Here is a 20,326-nt window from a genome sequence, read left to right as displayed (position 1 = left end):
TGTGATCTGTTCACATTAGTGAAATTACACCTAATTTACACAGCTGCAAAAGGAGAGGTCACCCTAAAGTATTTTTGGAGGGCCCCACTCAGGTAGCTTAGCAGTGACAACAAGATTGCAGAATTGGTCCTAACAATGAAAAAGTAAATGTGCTGTCTCCCTCTACCTCAGCCCTACTTCAGAAACTTCTGTACTGAAAAGTTCAAAGTAAGTCACACCAGGAGGGGTGGCAGCGGGAAGTGAGACATTGTCAGTTTACTGCCCGTGTCACCAAGTTTCAGATCATTTTTAAAAATCCTGTCTTTCATTTTTAATTCCCAGAGACTGAGTTTTGGCTCGTGAGTTTTAAACTTTGCAAGGTTTCTTTGATCCTTTTGTTAAGTGCTCCCAGGCAGGCTAAGCAAGTTTGGACTGGGTTAGTGCTTTGACAGGAAGCACCAGAGAAATAATTAGGGGCTGATGATGAAATTGGTGTTGGCGGTTCAGTAGGTGGAGCTCTTCCCTTTGAATCATTAGCCTGCTAATTCCCCTGGATTCTGCTGTTGGAAGTGCTATCTTTCAGCTGACACACCTCTCAGATCCTAGGGGCATGTAGTCCCAGCTACTCTGCAGCCTAAGAGGACAGGTATTCATTCTGGTGCTCTGGCCCCATTCTAACTCAGTTGATGATATTACGTTCGCTAGAACTGGCCAACTACTACTCATCCAATAATTTGATTATTTTTATTATATATTTTTAATCCTGTAAGTTATCTGTATTGTTTACAGCATTCTCACCAATAAGCAAATCATTTGTGAATTTCGCAAGATGTTTCTAATGAAGGTATTCATAGTTCCCAAATCTTTCACCTATCTCTAGTATTTGAAGTGCACCCATATACATTTCCACTAGCTATTATACTCTTCTTATTTGCTGTCTTAAAGCACTGTATATCATAGGTGTGGAGTATTACTGCCACGCTGCACCCCAGAGTTGGCTGCATTTCACTGTTTGTTGAAATGGTCTCTATTTGCAAAGCACTTTGGGAGGAACGATAGCATATCACATAAGCACATAGGAATTGCCAGACTGGATCAGTGGTCCATCTAGTTCAGTATCTTGGCTTTGACATTCATCACTTCCAAATTCTTCAATGGGGGATGAAAAAAAAATCATATAGTGCTTAATAAGGAATAACCTACTCATAAGGGCCTGGCCACTTAGGCCCAGATCCTCAAAGTTATTAGGGCGCCTAGTTTCCATTGATTTAAATGAAAGTTAGTAGCCTAAATGCCCCTGAGGATGTGGGCCTCAATGATTCGCTTATGCCCTGTAGTATGAAGCTTTATACTTCATATTTTCTAAATATAGATCCTATACAATATAGTTGTGGATGTGCCCATCCTCTATGAGACCGTCCAGTCCATTCTTCTCTCTTGCTGAGCTTTTGGCCTCGATGACATCATGTGGCAATGAGCTCCACAGGTTTATTGTACATTGTGTAAAATATTTCCTCTCGTGAGGGGATCTTCGGTGCAGATCCTCAAAGGTATCCACTAGGAGTCAGGCACCTAAATAATACCTTTGAATATCTGGCCTTTGCCGAAAAGATTACTATTTAAAGCCAAATAAATTACGTCAACCCATTCTCCTGTATTTACCACGTTGCTAACCTGCTCAGAGATGCCTTAATTAAGCCTTATTGGTGTCTGATTTCCAGGATCAGCCCTAGGGCCTTTTTAAAAGGATAGATACAACAACATTTGCTATTCTCCCATAAGGTAGCTGATTTTAGTAAGAGGTTGTATATTTTTATTAGCAGCTCAAATCGCTTTCTTCACTACCCTTAGGTGTACGCCACTTGGGCCCGGGGGCTTCTTGTTCTTCATTTATTGTTTGTATTGTGGTAGCACCTAGGAGGCCCAATCATGGACTGGGACCCCATTGTGCTAGACATTGTACACAAAGAACAGTCCCTACCCCAAAGAGCTTAACATCCATCGGACATTTATCACTGTGTTCCAGCACCTCCTCTTTTCGTGCCTCACTACTGGACAGTATCATCTTTACCTCCCCACCATCCTTGATGTTGAAGATTAATGCACAGAATTTTTTTCATGCTCTGCAATGTCCTTATTCTCCTTAACTATTTCCTTTACTGTCTGGCAGTCCAGCAGGCCCACTGATTTCCCCAGCAGACCTCTTGCTTCTGGTATCACTAAAGAATTCTCTATTATTTGTTTTCACCTCTTGACTATTCATTCTTCAAATTCCCTCTTAGCCTTCCAAACTTCCATATTACATTTTATATGCCACAGAGGTTATGCTTCTTTCATTGGCTTCACTAGGGTCAGATTTCCATTTTCTGAAGATATTCTATTCTGTTCAAGTTATTATTACAGTGATGACCACAGTATGATAGGAATATATTTTCATAGCATTTTAAAGAGGTAAGGTAGGATGTGAATGGATGGCTATGATAATACTCCTTTCTAGTTCTGTAGCACCTTCCTTCTAAAGAAGAGACTAAAGAACTGCAAACAATTACTACAAATTATTGGATTATTATTATTATTTTGTTAGACGAACCTTCCTGATATCACAGAATCTGCAGGGGTCAGATTTGCAGCTTCATGTGGGCAAAAGAACAGCAGTGACCCCAGGGTTAAAGCATTCATCAGCTCAGCACAGCATCACGATCCAACTGTCATATCCTTATATATCATTTTATGCAAGCCAGACAACTGATTTATAAGTTATTCTCCCCAAGTCTCAATTAATTTCACGTAGGACATTTTCACAGCTGTACAATAAATGTTTAAATTAAGACATTTCTCTTCTTTCTTTTCCCCCCATGGAAATTGAATTTAATATTAACTGGTTCTTGGGTGCCACTCATGGCCTGCACAATTACAGATAAGAACATCGATCTGGCAGGAAAACAAATTGGCTCTTAAAAGAGGGCAGTTTGGATCTGACAGGATAAGATGATTAGGCGTCTCTCTAATGGATACAGTATATTACTCCTGGCTATATGCAGGAAGGGGACCTGCCCATTCCACTCACGGGTACCAAACAATTATCTGCTCCATACAGGAAACCCAACTTGCAAATTACCTACTGAGGTTCAGGTCAGTTGTTTGCAACATAAATTAATCGCCTGGAACTAAAACAGCATGGCAGAGCAGTGCAATAGGATACTATCGCACTCGGGGGATTTAGAGTTGCCAACCCTTCCGATTTTGCCAGGAGTCTCCCAGAATCGGGCTCTATCGCCGAGAGGCTACTGAAGCCAATCTGGGAGATTTTAGGCCACTGAAAGTTCGGTGGTGCAGTGGGGCTAAGGCAGGCTCCCTGCCTGTCCTGGCCCCGCGCCCCTCCCGGAAGTGGCCACCACGTCCCTGCGGCCCCTGGGGTCTCTGCGCACTGCCCCCGCCCCGAGCGCCGGCTCCGCAGCTCCCATTGGCCAGAAACCACCCAAGGTAAGTGCCACCCAGCCAGAGCCCACACCCCTCTCGCACCCCAACCCCCTGCCTCAGCCCTGTGCCCCCTCCCAAAACTAGCACCCCAAACCCCCTCCCACATCCTAAACCCCTGCCCCAGCCCTGAACCGCCTCCTGCACCCAAATTCCATCCCAGCGCCTGCACCCTGCCCCTCAACTCCCTGCCCCAGCCCTGAGCTCCCTCCTGGAGCCCGCATCCCCTGCCCCAGACTCAGCCCAGAACCCCCTCCCACATTCCAAACCCCTCGACCCCAGCCTACAGCCCGCACCCCCTCCCACACCACAATTCCCTGTCCCAGCCCGGTTAAAGTGAGTGAGGGTGGGGGAGAGTGAGCAACGGAGGGGGGGAGGATGGAGTGAGTGGAGCGGGGCTTTGGAGAAGGGGTGGGGCCTCAGAGAAGGGCAGGGCAGAGGGCGGGGCAAGGGTGTTGGGGTTTTTGTGATTAGACAGTTGGCAACGCTAGGTGGATTAGGAAATGTTTTAGGGGGTATCTGGAGGACATGCGGAACAGGGCAGCTGGCTGCTTAAATGAAATCAGGCCCAGCTCTCCTGTTCCAGTCCAGATGTGCCCTAGTTTCATGTAATGAGGCATGGTGGTGGACTGCCCCTGGGAGTTATAAATGTGAGGCGGCCCAAAGGTAAGGGGAGAGTCCAGAATCAGAGCAGAGCTGCAGGGAGGCGATGTCCATGAAGGATCTGCAAAGAGAGTTCCCTAGCTGAGCTGTGAGTCAGATCAGGATGGTGGAAGTGAGAAAGATAGAATAAAAGCAAGATGGAGGAGGCGCTGCAGTACCTGGTGCATAGGGTGACCAGACAGCAACTGTGAAAAAAACGGGACAGGGGGAGCGGGGCAATAGGCGCCTAAGAAAAAGTCCCTAAAAACGGGACATCTGGTCACCCTACTGGTGCAGCAACAGCGAATCCTGGCTGTCCTCTTGCAACTTCTACAGGATGAACTTGGCCTAATGGGTTGTGCAGAGAACTAAGTTTCCTAATAGTGTAACTCCCCTTTAATTTAATAACTTCATTTTGCATTGCGTCTTCCAGAAAGATGTCCAGTTACAAAAGAAATAGCAGTATCAATCCTATGTTCACAATTTATTCAGGCAAAACCTTTATGCTTAGACTGTTGACTATTCTCCTAAGGGAAGTGAGCCAAACAAAAGACTCCAGGTGCAAACTTTGGGAAAGTTTTGACCTAGATCTGGATGCAAACTTTGTGGCTTGGATCCAATTCCATGTGACTAAACAAGGCCCTAGAAAATATAGTGGTGGATATTCCTATTTTGGGTCACAGATGAACTGGGTGGGATTTAATTATTCTTTTTCATGGGTAACACTTATGGATCTGGGAATCCTATGCTCCCATTCTGCTCACCTCTACAGCTGTGAGTTAATCTTTTTAAAAGGTCAGAAGAGATTTTTCAGTAAAAAAGTCAAAAGCAACACTTATGTCTCTGAAATGGTGTTCGCCAGCACACAGATAATATAGAGAGAGAGAGGAGCTAGAGCTTGTAAAAAGGTTCTAATACGGACTATTGTCTAATAATTATTATACATTTTTATTATATAATGTATTTTATTGTGAAAGATCCTTAAATTGTATAGATTAGTAATGGGATGGTAAGTAGGTACATATTATGATTTCAAAGATAGACATAGTGGGAGGGGAGGGGGTAGTTTGAATTCAAACAACATGGGCCCTCAAATATCATTGGAAACCAAACATTGACTTTGCAGGACTTACCTTATCATCTAAGGGAATCTCATGGGGAAAAATAATCAAATAAATTAAGGGAATATTTTTTCTCCCCCGAGCTTGAAAGTCAAGGCTGAGTTTATACATGTTTGTATAGTACTTAGCACAATGGGGACCCATAGGCATTACTGTAATAAACACAATTCCTAATTAATAATAATATAGCATCCTAATGTTTGCAAGTTGGAATGTTGTGCTTCCTTCAAATTTTAGCTGCTTCTATTGTGATGTAATTAGAACTTTTTCATCAAAATTTTAATCAACACTTTTTATTTTAGTGAAAAAAAGGTTAAACATTTCACACTTTTTCACTCTCATTTTGCAATCAACTATGGAACCACTTGAAATTTCAAACAAAATTTCAAACAATTAAAAACATAGGAAATTTTTTAAAAATTCACACTCTTGTGTCCTGGGCCAGCTCTCGGTATAATGAAATACATTTCCCACCCAGTTCATGCAGAGGTTAAGCTTTCCAAACCCTTTCTGGGTTTTATGGGATCTTGTTATCAGTGCAGCCTCAGATATTGCAGTGACATGAACCTAGTGCCTCATGTTGGTAGATAATATAAGCCAAGCTGCACTTAGAAGGTACCTTATCAAGCCAATAGAGGTTCTGAAAATCCATTTTTTTTTTTTTTACTAAATAACCTCAACATCTCTTCCCACACCCAACCACATTTCTTGACTTTTTAGAAGCAACTGGGCAACTTTCAATTTACTTCAATGAGCTTAAGATCAGGCCTTCAAAATATAAAATAACCTGAATAAAAAGTGAAGATTTGTGGCCTCGGTTATATAGCTGCAATGCTTACTTAACTCACTGTCAATGTGGTACTCTAGTAAGTGGGTATAGAATTTGACATTAAATCACTAGCTCCTCCTTTCAGATCAGGTACAACATAGCAGCAATAGCACAAACTTGCACCAGGTTGAGCAGGAATAAGCCTTGTCCATGCCTTGTCCTTGTCCATTGACGGACCACCTCAAGAGGTCAGAAGCTAGTGCCCATCTTTTAAAAAGGGAAGAAGGAGAATCCAGGGAACTACAGACCGGTCAGCCTCACCTCAGTCCCTGGAAAATAATAGAGCAGGTCCTCCATTTTGAATCACTTGGAGGAATCCATTTTGAAGCACTTGTAGGAGAGAAAGGTGATCAGGAACAGTCAACATGGATTCACCAAGGGCAAGTCATGCCTGATCAACCTGATTGCTTTCTATGATGAGATAACTGGCTCTGTGGATATGGGGAAAGTGGTGGACCTGATATACCTTGACTTTAGCAAAGCTTTTGATTAATGGTCTCCCACAATATTCTTGCCAGCAAGTTAAAAAAAGTATGGACTGGATGAATGGACTGTAAGTTAGATAGAAAGCTGGCTAGATCATTGGGCTCAATGGGTAGGGATCAACGGCTCGATGTCTAGTTGGTAGCTGGTATCAAGCGGAGTGCCCCAGGATCGGTCTTGTTCAACAACTTCATTAATGATCTAGAGGATGGGATGGATTACACCCTCAGCAAATTACACTAAGCTGGGGGAGAGGTAGATACACTGGAGGGTAGGGATAGGATCCAGAGTGACCTAGACAAATTGGAGGATTGGGCCAAAAGAAATCTGATGAGGTTTAACATGGACAAATGCAGAGTCCTGCACTTAGGACGGAAGAATCCCATGCACGACTACAGACTGGGGACCGACTGGCTAAGCAGCAGTTCTGCAGAAAAAGACCTGGGGATTACAGTGGACAAGAAGATGGATATGAGTCAACAGTGTGCCCTTGTTGCCAAGAAGGCTAACAGCATCTTGGGTTGCATTAGTAGGAGCATTGCCAGCAGATCAAGGGAAGTGATTATTCCCCTCTATTCGGCACTGGTGAGGCCACATCTGGAGTATTGCATCCAGTTTTGGGCTCCCCACTACAGAAAGGATGTGGACAAAATGGAGAATATCCAGCGGAGGGCAATGAAAATTATTAGGGGGCTGGGGCACATGACTTATGAAGAGAGGCTGAGGGAACTGGGCTTCTTTAGTCTGCAGAAGAGAAGAGTGAGGGGGGATTTGATAACAGCCTTCAACTATCTGAAGGGGGGTTTCAAAGAGGATGGAGCTCGGCTGTTCTCAGTGGTGGCAGATGACAGAACAAGGAACAATGGTCTCAAGTTGCAGTGGCGGAGGTCTAGGTTGGATATTAGGAACAACTATTTCACTAGGAGGGTGGTGAAGCACTGGAATGGGTTACCTAGGGAGGTGGTGGAATCTCCATCCTTAGAGGTTTTTAAGGCCCAGCTTGACAAAGCCCTGGCTGGGATGATTTAGTTGGTGTTGGTCCTGCTTTGAGCAGAGGGTTGGACTATTTGACCTCCTGAGGTCTCTTCCAACCCTAATCTTCTATGAAGAGGGTTCAGTATCTGAGGCCCATTCAATCGTTCACTCTTCTGCTTGGATTGCTGAGTGGGAATGATGGAGGGGGCAATTATTACCAGCTGTAGTGGTGCTTTTTGTGATGCTTACACCCTTTCATTAGGATATGGACTGAAAAACAGAAACTCATTTGCCATAGGCTGCTGAACCACCAGTAGATGGTGGCAACTTTTGGTCACTTCTTGATCTGGGCTGGATTCAAACCAGCCATGTAGAGGTGAAATGTAGGGACTCCTAGAAGCCTTCTATAAAAATACATAAATAGATTTGTAGGCTTTCCGGGGTGTTTATCATGGTAATAGTTGAGCACCTCAAAGATGCTAAATAATTTAGCCTCACAATGGGCCTATGAGGTATGGAAGGACTGTTACTCCCTTTTTACCGAAGAGGCACCATTTACCAAGAGACTGCATGACTTGCCACAGGTCACAAAAAGCCTGTGGCAGATCTAGAAAGCCTGTGCCAGATCTCCTGAATCCCAAATTTCTGCCCTATATTCCTCTGCTATTCTACTCACCCTACTTATTAGAAAGAAAACTTTGGGGAACCCAGGGCTGTTCTGTGGAAACCTGTACAGCTCCCTACCCCATTGCCCATCCTCTCAGCCATCCAAATCCCCTTCCCAAATTTCTATACTGAAAACCCAGCATCTACATCCTGGATGTTGAAAGACAACATTGTACGCGGCACCTCTGGCTTTCAAAGTAATATCGCAGAAGTTCTGTAATTATCAGACGAGATTAATTGAAGCCCAACAGTATAGCACATCAAATAAAGGAACAGGGATGCCATTTATCTGTTAAAAGTTCTGAATGTGAAAAACATCTAATCACTCATGCCCTTTGATGAAAGCTTCATTGTTCAACTCTATGGAGAGGTGCATTTTATGTGGCAGAGGCAATATGGTTATTTTCGTAAGTTCACTCAAGATTTTAACTATGATTATATTTGTACCCGGCTAGAAATTACAAGTGATTATGATGTCGTAGGGGATTTTTTGTGTTGTTTAAGAAAAAAATATTTGTTCCTAAGGAGGAGCAATTGGAAACTAATACAATTAAATTCTTTACTTTGCCTGCCAAGGACATTTGATTGCTACTGTGCTACATCAGGTATGTAATGAAAGGCAAATGACAGCGAATCTTAATGCAGTAGAGAGCTTGGGTAACTGTAGTTTTATGTCAGCGATAGCCTGCTAGAGAAAAGCTGCATTGTATCTAGGATTAGCAGAACTGCAGGATTTCATTAACGACCGACTAGCTTTTTAGCAAAACAAAGATAGTTAGGGAGTAAAAGAACATGACTAGAATGTGTTCTGCTAATTGGAAATGTATATTATCTTCACTTTGCGAGGGAGGAGGTGCCGGGTGTTCTATATTGTCATTTGGAAAACATCAACTTGTACAAGAGTTTTCCCAGCTTGGAATGTTGAACTACCAGGCAGCAACAGTCAGACAGGCCCCTGTTTAAAATTGGACTATTAAAAACAACCATCTATTTATTCATGTGGGGCTTGATGGGGCCCATGAATATCAGAGGGAGTCTTTGCATTGACTTCAGTGGGCTTTGGCTCAGGCCCGTGCTCCTCAAGTCCGGTAAACTCCCACTGAATTCAGTGCAACTTTGCCCAAGTAAGAACTGAGTAACGATCCACTTGGTCAAATCCTGCAGCCCCTTACTCAGGACAGCAGTGAGGACGGCAAAAAAAAAACTGTTCCAAAATCATTAATGGTCTGATCCTTATTTATACCAAAGCCCCGTTACACCACTCAGGGAGTGTAATTTACACCAACTCGGTCTGTGGACAAAGTGGTTTAAAATAGCTGGGTCTAAGTGAGAATTCATCTCGTCACTTGAGGCTTTTCTTTTTTTTTTAAATGCAGGCAAAGAAAAAGAGAGCCGCACTAAGGCAGTTTTGAAACATTCCAGTACTTTTCTGATCATTTTGAAAAGTTGAAATAGGATTGCAGCCTTTTTGCATACGGAGGGAAAGAATCCATTTAAATGAAAAATTAGCTGCCTTAACAGGTCAAGCACATAGTTACATTAACGTTGTGTAGAACAATAAATCAACTTCGATCTCCAATTGAAAAAATGCTAATTTAGCTCAGCGATTCACTGATTGTACTTCCCGTGTGCCCTGGCGATAGAAATCTTTTATTTAATGCGAGACAGTGATTTGACGGCCCTCCTAATGGCGCTTGCAGACTATCAGCATTTCAGTGGAATTCTGATCATGGTTTTAATATTCCATGCAGCTTTGCCCCCTCTGATTTCACGCTGAAACATTAACAAGAGCTGACACTGGAGATTAGAAGCAGACAGCTGGAATGCCAGGTCTTTGTTGCAGCATGGACATGAGCCAACATCGTTCAAGCGCAGCCAAGAGGGACCTGGGAAAGTCGTCTTAAGAAGAAGGGGAGGTAGGGAGGGGGAGACAAGGTAGTTTACTGAAGGGCATATACGAGAAGATAATTGCAGAGTCCTTTCATCTTTTAAATCCAAATTCTAATCAATATTGGTTTATTAAGGGGAAAGAGGGTTATTAAAAGGTAAATTTTGCATTGGAGAAACAAATCTTCATTGGAACTCTGCAAGCATAAAAGTTTTGCATATAAAACAACTGCATGCCCATAACCACTACTAATTTTGTCTACCTAACAATTGTGATTACTTGAGGTGCTTCCATCTGTAAATGCAGTGCTGGTCTCCTTAAAAAAAAAATCCACTTAGTTCCAGGTGAATAAATTAAGAAATAAAATTGGATTTATGTGCTGTGCAGTTTGTGTCAACTGCAAACTCCCAGGCAAAAAGGAAGTAGTATAACATAACATTCTTGTGCCTAATAAATTGTTTCCCGTGAACAGAAAGCTAATAAAGATGCATCATTTTATCCTATTCCTTATTCTGAACAATGTTCTGGACATAGAGAAAGCTTTGGGAGATTCTAGGCATGCTCTGTAGCAAAGCTGTGGTGCCTTTTCTGGAAGTGTTAACTGTTGTATCTATTAAAGGACCAAGTAGTCCTTATTCAGGCAGATTCTCCTTGAAGCCAGTTGGAGTTCTGACTGAGTAATATGGGCCTGATCCAAAGCCAACTGAAGACAATAGAAAGTCCCCCACTGACTTCCTTGGACTTTGGAGCAGGCATTAACCAAATAAGGACTCGAGGGTTTGGACCTATCTTTGAAAATCATCAGGGGGAAACAGGGTGGTCTAGAGAATGGGGACACCTCAAAAGACTTGGGTAAGTACTTTCCCAGTCTTGTCACTGACCTTGGGCAAGTTACTTCATATCTCTGTGCCATTGTTTCTCCTCCCACGCTTGGTCATCTATTTAGATTGTAGGCTCTTCAAAGGAGGGGTCTGTCTCGATCTGTTTGTACAGCACCTAGCACAATGGGGCCCTGATCCGTTGGGGTCTCTAGGCATAAATAATTAAGATAATAAGGATTCCCCCCAAGGGAATTTAAACTGAGTCAGGATCCCTACTGTGCTCGGTACTGTACACGTGCAGACAGCAAGACATGGCGGTCCTTCACCTGAGGAGCTTACAGTCTAAAATGAACTAGGTAGGTTGTGGGAGAGGGGTAAATCTTACAAGCACGCTCCAATCCTGCAATAAGCTCCATGCCAGAGTACATAAGCATCCACGTACAGCCGTGTGGATTTCCATGGGACCGTGTAAAGGGGCAGGGTTTCAGCAGCCGGGAGATCCTTACAGGATGGGGTGTGAAAATGATTAATGTGGCAATTGGCACATGGATTATATAATTCCATGGTTTTTATTTTATTTAATAGTCCCCATCTTCCCCTCCAGCTAGCCAGTGCTATTTCCTCCTTTCTTTTAATTCTTAGCTAGACGAATAGTAATAAATAGAGAAAAAATATTTGTACTAATAATCGAAAGGTGACATATGAACTCAAAATTATTATTAACGAGTGTTTGAATGCAAAGTATTGTTTTCATTATCTTGCATTTATGTTTTTCTTTCTTCCAGAGGTATGAAAGCACTTCCCAAAAACGATTTAGAGCTAACATCTGCTCTCTTTTACACCGTTGTAAATCTGGAGTAACTCCGCTGAAATCTTTTGTTACTGCAGATTTTCAGAGGGCTGAATTTGACTGTTAATTAACCCTTACATCATCTCCTGTGAGGTAGGTAATCCAAGTGTAATTAGGTCTGTTTAACAGATGGGTAAACTAAGGCACAGAAAGGTAGTGGCTTACTGAAAGTCACAATGGAGGCAGAGCCAAGAACAGAACCCAAGAATTCTGGTTCTCAATTCCCTGTTCCAAACAGACCACAGCCCTCCCTTAGTTTTCATTTTGTGGCATGGAAACCAAAACAAACCACAATCCCCTTCAGACAACTCCCTTTGCTCACATAGAGCTGCTAGCGTTCGGGCTATTAGTACTCTTCGGTTTCGCTTTGTGGACCCATTCTCTCTGCTATAGGACACTGACCCAAAGCCCACTGAAATCAATGAGAGCCCCAAGAGTCCTGTCTGTGGCCAGGTCTACAATAGAAACTTCTGCTGGCATAACAACATGAGTTAGAGGGTGATTTTTGGTGACTTCTCTGTACCTGCTAACGCCCTAAGGTAGATGTAATTATAGGGCATAAAAGTGTTTTTACTGGTATAAATTATTTTGCTCAGGGAAATAGTATAAGATATACCGGCAAAAGCACTTTTTTTGGGTCAGTATTAGTTGGGTCCACACTAGGAGAGTTTGCCTGTACAACTTTACCAGTAAAGCTATACTGGTAAACCTTTTCTAGTGGAAGCCAGTTATGGTTCTCTCCTCCAAGATCTTTTCTTGCCTTTGAGATAGGAACTGGAAGAGAGAGGTCTTTTCTACAGCCGTACAGTTCTCACTGCAGTACTTACAGGCGCTGCTTTGAGATCTCTGGAGGGTAGGTGCTATATAAATGCAAAGCATGTTAAATTAAGTACCTCTTGCTCTATCTGAAACTGCTTCCTTTCCTTTAATTACCTGGCTGTTGTCTAGACTGACGTTCATTACACTAGTTCTATGGCTCAGCATCATTTACTTTGCATCTCGGTCAATCTGTGAGCCAACTGGTAAACTCCAGAGTGGTTGAGGAACATGTTCTTGCAGCCATAAACGTGCTCAGAAGGGAAAATAAGAGCTGAAACTGGTAATGAACAGAAATGCAATAGCTGTCAATAAATCTGCTAATACTATTGACCTTTCCCATATTTGCATCATTATCCAAAGTTCACTAGAGATCTTCCATGCGTGTTATCATTATCCCTCATTAGAAGTCACTCTAGAAACATTAGCCAAGCATTTCAGGAGCTTGTTAATTGCTTTAACAAAGCAATGTCAATACCAAGCAGTGGTTCCTGTCATGAGTTATGAGTCAGGGCCTTTAAGACAAAATTTTCTTGGGCTTCATGTGCAATGTTTGAGGGCATGAGATAAAGTTACTCTTCCCCTCCCTCGCATAGGAGAATCCCACTTTTGGGTTCAGATCCTCTGTTGGTGTAAATAGTTTTAATTCCATTAAAGTCAGTGGAGCTACACCAATTGAGGAGCTAGCTTTGAGTTTGTAGGATAGCCACGTTGGCCTGTGTGAATTTGTGCATAGTCTTGAACCTGAGCTGTTAAGTTTAGATATGGAACTGAACTTTCCCCAACTTTGCAGGGAGCAGGAAGGGAAGATTCTAATGCAACCCATCGCTAGTACAACTATACACTGCCGTAAGTACAGAACTTTGGGCCAGATCCTCAGCCGGGGTAAACTGGTATAATTCAGTTTTATTTCAATAGAGCTACACTGATCGACACCAGCGAGGATCTGGTCCCTTTAGGTCAATGCTTATGTGATCTAAAATGGCTTACCCATCCTTAATCAGCACCTCCTCTATATTTTTGGGCAGTACCTCAAGCTGTATGATAACTAGTAAGTCCCATTAATTCTGACAAAGGTTAGCAGTCTAACTTATTGGCTGGGTAACTGTTCCTTACCAGAACTCTTCTTGATCCCTTGATTTCTTACATACCATTATTTTAGTACCAGCTCATAAAATTTAGATCTGCATGACTTAGTAGTTGGAGAAGGGAGATAGCAGGTTAGGTCCATTGGTTTCTAATCCTGCTTCAATCTCTGGCTTGGTATGTGCCCTTAGACAAGCCACTTTTCCCATTAGTAAAACAAAGATAATACCACCTTCATAAAGTTGCAGATGAAAGTTGCTATGTAACTGGATGTTAGATTTTTCCTTGGAAGCATTCCTATCATCTGACAGCACCTCATCTGTCATGTGATCTCACCTCCATTTTACTAGGTCAAGCAAAAGTTCAATTTCTACTGTTCCTTTGTGGTTGTTTAAACCATATTAGTGTTTCTTTTATTTCCAGACTGAAGGGGGAGGGGGAAAGAGTACATGGGACTACCACACACACACACACACACACAAATCACAGAGTCTGCTTCCAACATACCTTATATTTATGATCGTGGAGATGCACAGCTCCCCCAGCAATGTATTTCTATCTACTCTGTGCCATTTTTGTTCTCTGGGGTATTACATTTATTGGTCTGTGAATTTCATCAGTCAGAATTTTTCTTTTTGCCCACTGATATGTATACGTTAGGAAAAATAAAGACACTTCTGGGAATGGTGGTCTAGTGAGAATGAATCAGTGTTTCAAGTCCTGTAGCATAATTCTAGTGAATAAGGTACCTCCAGAAAGGATACTGAATATCTATAGCTTGGTGGAGCTAACCCCATGTTTGTTGGCCACTAAGACTTTGCAAGCGTTCATACAATTGGAGTTGAGCAAGCTCTTAAGTGAACAACCAAAGATGTGAACTTTAGGGCTGGACTTCTTTTGATGGCTGAGCAGTTTCCTGCTGTGTAGAGTCATTATCCAGTTGAGTGAGGAATCTAGCTTCTTACCATGATGATATGCACTGTAGGTATCTAAGCACACACAGTTGCTAGAAGGCAGGGTAATTTCAACACCGTTCCCATTTTGTTTGATCTTTCCTGTCCAAGTCTGTTGGGCAAACTTAAAGGCAAACTCCTGAAGCAGTCACTCAGGGCTGGATCCCACTTCTTGAAATTAATTGCAAGGTTTCCTTTGACTTTAGTGAAACCAGCTACATACCAGACCTTTGTTTTTACTGGCCAACATTTTCAAGTATGACTAGCAATTTTGGGATGCCCAACATGAGACCACCTACAAGAGCCCGATTTTCATAATATGGGTACTCAGCATTTTCTGAAAATCAGGGACCTGGGCCAAGCCCTTTGACTTTAGTGGGTTTCAGAACAGGCCCCAGGTATCTCAAGTTAGGTACTCAAACTTGGTTACTGAGTCGCTTTTTAAAATATCTTCTCCACTCAACCCTTCCATTGGCAAATTCTCATTGGGCCAAATCCTAAGAGGTTGTGAGCACCAGAAGCTCCCCACTAATATGGTTTAGCTCCATCTTGTCTCCCTTACAGACATGTTCCAATTGCTGACCATAATCTTTTTGTAGGAAAAGTCTGTTTACTGATGGTTACATCTGATCTATTGCTCTTAAATTCATGATCACCTCAACTCCACTTAAGGATGAAATAACTTCCCGGTGGTGACTGGCATGAGGAGAGGACTGGTAATGAGAGGGGAAATATGAAGCCTGTTGGTAGGTGGCTGGAAATCAGCCTAGACTTGTATTAACGCGAAGGCATTACCATCATGTTAGTTCTCTGTGAAATGAGATCAGCAGGTCTCAGCCCAGTTTCCGGTGAACAAGTGTCCATGTCACAAGTTGTCATGTTTTTACATAGGCAAAGAGCAATCTGGATTGCTTTTATTTGAGATGAAAAGAAAGCCCAAATGTAAAAAGTCTCCATGAGAGAGCACAGCGTGGGTGACTCACTCCTTAATAGCTGCAATTTTGAACCAACTCACAGGGAGTGTCTGGACAGGGTAGGGTTCTGCCTTCCCCTTAAAGGTACAGCAGATAGCCCTTGCAGTTGCACAAGGACATCCACACACAAATCCACCATCATCATTGAAACTACTTGGCAAGTTCACCCAGAGGCCATGGACTGACTAAACCGTGGAAACTGAAGTGCCTTATTCCCAATAGGGGATTGCTAGAGGTACACTGATGGGACAGTGTCAAAGGAAGTTTGCATTGCCACCAACCGTGCTGGGCCTGTTTTATGGGCAAAGAGAGGACTCGGCTCTCCAGAGGCTGTCAGTCTGGCACCTTTCACCTGCATTAAGTGTAAGCATAAAAAATTTATAATGAATATAATTTCCTTCTTTATGATTCACCTCTATCCTCTTCAGTGTATGCACTTAATTCCCATTAACACTAGTGTGGTACTTCAAGGGGAAGACAAAGTCCTTAGATGATGTACCATGATGACTATACATGTTAACCATTTCCATGCCGTGTGCCGCTTACTCCTTCCTATGCAAGAAGGATAAAGCATATATGAAGAATTGATGCATTAGCTCTATTGTCTCTAAAGCTTCCTCATCAGCAGTCAGTACTAATATGCATTCAGTACACCTACTCAGAAATGATTTTAAACAGGGAAGAATAAAACCAAGCAATACATATTTAATGAGGTTCGATAGCTCCAAATTTACTAGTATTGATCACTGCAGAGAAAACCTGACTGTTCAACTGTAACTGGAGTAAGATTGCATGAAGAAGCACAAACAAGTTTCTTTGTACTACAGACAACTCAGGGCCCAATCCACCTCTCTACCTGCAGTGAAACTGCCATAAATGCAACACCATCTCTGCTGAAACTGGAAACCAACACAAAGAGCCAAACCGTAAATCCAACCGCAAATGCGTGGGAATTTTGCTTCATTGACCATGGCTAAGTTCTAAGGGCCTCATCAAGGCTAAAGGAAGTCAATGGGAGGCTTTCCAGTGACTTCAAATGGGCTATAGATCAATCTCCATGGCCCTAGTTTAGGAAAGTACTTCAACATGATCCTACAATTAAGCCCCTTTGACTTTAATAGGAGTTGAGCACGTGTGTAAGTGCTCCCTTGAGCAAGGACGTCAGCAATCCTTTAGTAGAAGCACCCCCTACTTGCTGACAGGGTTGTGTTCTCCAGTCTGCTAAATTCACAGCCATTTATAATCTGGTCCTTGAGCTCCCATTGGGGAGCGGGGTCTGGAGCTTGCTCCGCTCTGGCACTCCAGTCGGGGAGCAGTGTCGGGGGCTGCGCAGTGCGGATCCCGGAAGCAGCGGCATGTCCCCCCTCCAGCTCCTATGCATAGGGGAAACCAGAGGGCTCCGCTCTGCACGCTGCTCCCACCCCAAGCACCGCCCTGGCAGCTCCCATTGGCTAGGAACCATGGTCAATGGGAGCTGCAGGGATGGCACCTGCGGATAGGGCAGCGTGCAGCAGAGCCGTCTGGCCACGCCTCCACGTAGGAGCCGGAGGGGGGACATGCTGCTGCTTCCGGGAGCTATTTGAGGTAAGCGCCATCCAGAGCCTACACCCCTGAGCCACCCCCCGTGTTTAAAAATACACAGCAAATGTACAGAAGATTTTAAAAGACAGGAAGTGAGGAACTGCATCCAATAAAAACTGCTTGGGGAACTTAGGCAAAGCAACATAATTACACATAAAAAAGAAAAGCAAAATTAATCTGTGAATAGTTTTTATGTTGTACAATGGCTTGAGCACCTTTATGGGTTGTGTGCATGTTAAAATCATATGGTACTTCCATCGAGTATCTCAAAGCACTGCACAAATGTTGGTATCATCATCCCTACCTGGCAGATGGGGAAACTGAGGCACAGAGCAATGAACTGGCTAGGCTAAAGCCTCAGAGTGAGTCAGGAGATTACAAAATGGAACCCATGCGGCATATGCCCTGTTCTAACCACTAGACCATGCTGCCAACCAAAGAAATTAGGAAAGGGAAAACACCCCCTTTCCTCTCTTTAACATGTTCCAGCTCCCACACAATCCCTCCCACTCTTCCCTTGGGTTTCCTCTCGCCGGAGAAACAGGTCTGTTGCTGTGCCCAACTGCTTCATGTGAAAGGGAAAATGAGTGTATCATTAGGCCATTGAGCTACCTGACATTGTTCAATGAAGCAGCACAGTGATGAGAAATGGCAGTTCGGAACAGAACTGGACCTGATTTTCCTATCAGCTACACTGCAGTAGATCAGGAGTCGCTCCAGACTGAGTCAGTGGATTTATACTGGTGTGAGATCAGAATCGGGCCCAGCATCATTTAGCTGCTGCTGGGCAGACGGGGTATTGACACACTCAGGAAAACAGGTCCTCTTGCAATAATGAGGCAAGGCAAAGGAAGTGCCCTATGCTCCATTAAAACTATATTGAGAAACGCATTCAATTCCGCACTGTAATTGTCTCTCACTAAGGATTCTATTTTCCTTGGTGAAATTAACCATTAGAGGAGAATTGGGGGCAGCGGGTGTGTGAGAGAGACAGCGCCTGATTCCCCCTCTCACTTACACTTGTGCCACTTCATTGACTTCGGCAGAGCGACTCCCCAATTACAGTGGTGTAAGCGAGAAAAGAATCAGGCCGTTAGGGAGCGGAACAGTTACAGCAGCCCATCCTGTTTAATAGCCACACTGAGTCAGATTCATTAGAGGGATAAAAATGTCTAAAGCAGGAAAATAATGAAAAGTGCTAAAGACCGGATCTCTATATTTATTACCAGAAGAATTACAGCCCTGATATTTATAGGAAACAGAGACATATGTATAAACAGAATAATTTCCATTATATTATGTACATACGTATATGACTTTACTACTCATTAAATATACTGGATTGACAGTCCTGGAGACCTTGGATTATCCACAAGGTATCCCTCAGGCAGTGACACAAAAACACACCTTGTCCCCGGCCCCCCAAAAGGATTCATTTTCACTACTAAGGAACAGAGGAAGTACTATAATATGAAAGAGAACATGCCTCCATGATGTACAATTTGTTGTATAATTTTACCTCAGAATCTAAGTTTTCATTTAAAGTGTCCAGCCCTGATGGTTGTGAGGATAACCCTAAAAAAGCGAGCAATTTAAAGGAGGCTCTGTCACCTTCCTGAGTTTCCAGAAAGCCTGAAACAATAGCTCTGGGAAACATAGTTTCTCCTCTACGTCTCCTGGATTGTTAACTCGGAAACCTCAATGTTACACAGTGGGAACAAATATTTAACAATGAGCTCTTCAATCTAGCAAAGAAAAGGATAACACAATCCAATGGCCGGAAGTTGAAGCTAGACAAATTCAGATTGAAATATGGCATACATTTTTAATAATTTACTAACGGCCGTGGTGGATTCTCCATCACTGACCATTTTGAAATCAAGATTGAATGTTTTTTTTAAAGATCTGCTTTAGGAATTATTTTGGGGACAGTCAATGGTCTGTGTTATACAGGTGGTCAGACTAGATGATCACAAGTGTGCCAAGTTCCCAGAGGTGCAAGTGGGCCGGTATGGGCCGGTACGACGTACCGGTAAGAAGTGGCGCTGGTACCGGCCCATACACAGCCAATGTTAAAACGTTACCGGGGCAGCGGCTGGAGCCCTGGGCCCTTTAAATCGCTGCTGGAGCCCCAAGTGGCACGGACCAGGCAGCTGGGACCCCGTAACGTTAAGTCTTTTATGTTACTTTCACTCCTGCGTGTCCCTCTCTAGTGACTGGTCTTCACAGAGGATACTATCCCTATTATTGTGACTTGCAAATGGAGTTACTCCCTTATCTCAAGGGCTAGAGATATGCTTTTGGTGCTGAACGCTCTGGAGCTCTATCTGCACTGAGGATGTTATGTTAAATATCAGCATTGTTAATTATTTTGCTGCTGATCATTTTACCAGAAATATCAAGCTCAGGTACTGTCACGGGTGCTGGAACTAGGGGTGCTGAGAGTGCGGTAGCACCCCGTGTCTTGAAGGGGTTCCCATATAGACAGGATTTACAGTCTTGTTCAATGGCTCTCAGCACCACCGCTACAAAAGCTGTTCCAACACCGCTGCATACTGGTTTTACAGCTCTTAAATGCCTCCCATGTTTTAGCAGGCAAAAAGCCACAATTGCCCACTACCGAGTTAGCAAAACCTCCGGCTTCCTCAATGATGACAGCTTCTATGGCCGTGCTGTTGACACAATCTGCGGCACATAGAAAACTGAAATAATGGGCACATCATAAAACTTCCTAACAGAGTCCCTAACAATACCTAGTTCTTACATAGCACTTTTGATTTGTAGATCTCAAAGCACTTTACAAAGTATGTCATCATTATTCCCATTTTACAGACAGGGAAACTGAGGCACAGAGAGGGGAAGTGACTTGCCTAAGGTCAGCCAGCAGGCCAGTGGCAGAGCCAGAAACAGAACCTAAGTCTCAGCTCAGTGCTCATTCACTAGGCCACACTGCCTCCTTAGTCAAGTTCCTGGGAGTACAGCAAAACCTGCCCTCTTTTAAAATTAGATATGGATCTGAATGGAAGAAATCCAGAACCAAACTTCCCCAAAATTCTGGGGTGCTTAGATTTGGGGTTCACATCTGGGAGCAGTCTAAGCACAAGCCGGAGATGTGAAGGTCAGCTCTGAACTTCCCCCACAAGTATAGCATAGTTTAGATCGTGGTGATTTGGGGCCAGCTGATC

The sequence above is a fragment of the Chrysemys picta genome, chromosome 16 (assembly GCF_011386835.1).
Source record: "Chrysemys picta bellii isolate R12L10 chromosome 16, ASM1138683v2, whole genome shotgun sequence".
Classification (NCBI taxonomy): domain Eukaryota; kingdom Metazoa; phylum Chordata; order Testudines; family Emydidae; genus Chrysemys; species Chrysemys picta.
This window is presented reverse-complemented; position numbering follows the sequence as displayed.